We start from the raw sequence: 3,114 nt of genomic DNA, 5'->3' as shown, positions 1-3,114 counted from the left end.
AGGCCAGAAGTTTAAAATCTCCCTTTTAAGGCATTCAGCAAGACTGCTGTATGCATTTCTCTTAGTGTCTGATATTGATGACAATCTTTGACTGTCTTGGTTTTGAAGATAGTTTCATATCTGTCTCTGTGGTTCCATGGTGCCCCTTATCAATGTCTCAGTCTTTCTGTATTTTGTCTTATAAGGACACGTGCCATATTTTGATTTGGACCCACCTTTAATATGAGTCCATCCTAACTGAGTTATATCTGCAGAGAGTTATTTTCTAAATAAGATCACATTCATAGGTAGAGAACATTAGAATTTTAGTTTTCTTTTAACTGAACTCAATTCATTCCTCAATGCCCATCAAGTAAGGCAGTCAGATCAAACAGATGCAATCAACAGGAACCTAAGTTCTTGTATCACTTCAATGACATTTGTGAGATCATAGTTAAATGTACTGTGAGATCATAGTCAAAACTATACAATATTGATAGATGTCAAATGATCTTGATATCTATTATGATAAGAAAGCAAGTTGTCAGATTTTCCTAGATGTTTTGGTTAGTTTCTGTCAGCTTGATATAAACATAAATATATCTTGCTTGGAGTAGGGAATCTTAATTGAGAAAATGTCTCCAGTAGATAGGCTAGTAGGAAAGTCTGTAGGGCATTTTCTTGATTAATGATTGATGAGCCCACTGTGGGTATTGTTATTCCAGGACAGATAGTTTTGACTGGGTTAGGAAAGCAAAATGAGCAAAGTATGAAGCTGAAGTGTAGATGCAGTGTTTTTTCATGGTTTCTGCCTCAAGGTCCTGCTTTGGCTTTAGCTGATGATAGACTATAACCGGTAAATCAAATAACCCATTTCCTCTTCAAGTTACTTTTGATCATGATATATAATCACAGCAATGGAAACCTAAATAAGATACCTGGTAACAACTATATTTCACAGAAAAACAGAAGGACAGATTCAAAAAACAAATACAACTCTAACTTCACAAGATGATACATGAATAGTAAGTACCAATTTTATTGTTGATAATATTTCAATCCATATAAAAAGAGACAATAATTATACTTACCTGGCAGGAGAAATACCATGATCACAAAGATACTTTTCCCATGCCAGGGCTTATCTACTATACTCCAGATGTGCTGACCTCTCCTATTTCCCCAAATGTGGGAAATATGACTCTGATTTGTGGTTGTAGAGGACTGTGTTGATGCTTGCCCCTTAAATAAAAAAAGAGTATAACAATTTATGGTATTTGGAACTTGTGAATATACAAAATCTCACTGCAATGGGGTAATCTCGGTGACCTACTCTGTCACTGTCTGTTCATTCAATAAAGCTGCAAAACCAGTGGCTTACTGTCTTATGGGGTTCATCTGTCTCAATGTGGAGCTAAGGTTGTCTTTGAGAATGGTCAGTAGCCATAAGACAGCTTGCTAGGAAGCTAAAAAATGCCAGGAAAAGAAACAAGAAGGAAGTGACTATAACCATAGAAACAGAAATGAGAGACATGCAGCAGAGTAATTTTGGAACAAGAGTTGAGAATCATATCAAGGACTGGTAACTAAATGTTCCAACAGTGCTTAACTGGAGAAGAGACAGCAGCCAGACACTGCACTGCAGATCTTTAGTTGTGCAGAGATCTGAGGATGTGTTTGAATGCCAGGGCCAGAAGTTCAAAAAGGGGGAAAGTTTAGAAAGAAATGAAAAGTGAACTGAAATATCTTAGAATAAATGCAACTACAGAGTACTCTAGAATTTGCTTGAATAGAGACAAAGCCAAACACACCTAATTGGACACAGTGGAATATGAAAATTAAAAAGAGGATGTGACGGTCAGAACAACACTCCCTGGATTACTGGGGAATATGGTGACTGAATGTGATCAAACATATTATATCTCCTTAGAAAATTCTTAAAAATAAATTTTAAATAAATAAGATAATAGACAGAGAATATATAGTGTACTACCAAGAAAATTAAGTAAAACAAATGTAAGAAAAAAAGAGACACAGGCAAAAAGGACAGTGTAATTAAATAAGTTGAAGTCCAGTAAGTAAAGATTAGAAAGCATATTAAAATTTTTAGAAAATTTTCTTCAGAATGAGTCTGATAATGATTTGACTCACTCATAGTCAAATCTGAGTCAAACCTTGTCAATCTTTCTCAACCATGCACCATCCTCAGGCAGCATGTTAGTAAAAAATTACATTCTTAGTAAGACAAGGGAACCCCTCTGTCATTTTAACTAGAGAAGGCAGTGATGCAAAGTTTAAGGAGTATTTTCAGACACACTTTGCAGGACACATAAGCTCACAGAATATACTAATTCTTGTTTTTCCCCTTAAAAAATAAAACTATAAAACATGGTGATGAAAACCATCCATCAAGAAATGAGTTGAGGGATGGAGAGATGGCTCATCTGGTTATAAGCACTTGGTGCTCCTGTGAAGGAACTTGGTTCAGTTGTTAGCACTCTCCTTGTGGCTGACAACCATCTCTAACCTGAGTTCTAGAGAATCCAATGCCCTCTTCTGACCTCTGAGGGCACTGTTCACACACAGTGCCCCATCATTCATGTGGGCAAAAACAGCATACACACAAAATACCAATATATCTTTAAAATAAATACATTGGGGAACCGCCTGGCCCCATTAAGTACATAGCTCTAGTGTAGTTGAGAGGAAGGATGTTTGTCAATGCCCTGATATTTTATTTTGCCATTATTATAATAAACAATATCAACAAACTTCTCCAATTTATATCCTCATGCCCATGCTTACGAGCAATGCTGTTAAAAAATATTTTGGTACATAATTATGGGTCAGTGCTGTGGTGAAAATGTAGTAAAATAGTTCATGCTAAATGTACATTTCCTGGAAGAAATATTAATGGTATATTCTGCATCCTAATTGAGGTAATTATTTGAAGTGTTTTTTTTGCAATGCATTCCATAAATTGTAGGATGTACATATATTTTAAATACTAATATAATCTTCAAGATTGAAGTTCTGAGGAGCTGTGTGAGTGTGCTCCTCAACTACTGCACAAGGAATTGAAATATACAATTTGTAGCCAACACTGGGTGAGAACATTTGTCTACTATGTAGTTA

General features: G+C 35.6%; 1 non-coding gene across 1 annotated transcript; it reads left to right on the top strand.

Moving 5' to 3' along the window:
* The first annotated feature begins 1,062 nt into the window (after positions 1–1,062).
* On the top strand, positions 1,063–1,224 carry LOC113832904. The gene has a single exon (XR_003480401.1). It is a non-coding gene; the product is annotated as a U1 spliceosomal RNA (small nuclear RNA).
* The last annotated feature ends 1,890 nt before the right edge of the window (positions 1,225–3,114 follow it).

This window comes from Cricetulus griseus (assembly GCF_003668045.3).
Source record: "Cricetulus griseus strain 17A/GY chromosome 1 unlocalized genomic scaffold, alternate assembly CriGri-PICRH-1.0 chr1_0, whole genome shotgun sequence".
Lineage (NCBI taxonomy): Eukaryota > Metazoa > Chordata > Mammalia > Rodentia > Cricetidae > Cricetulus > Cricetulus griseus.
This window is presented reverse-complemented; position numbering and strand designations above follow the sequence as displayed.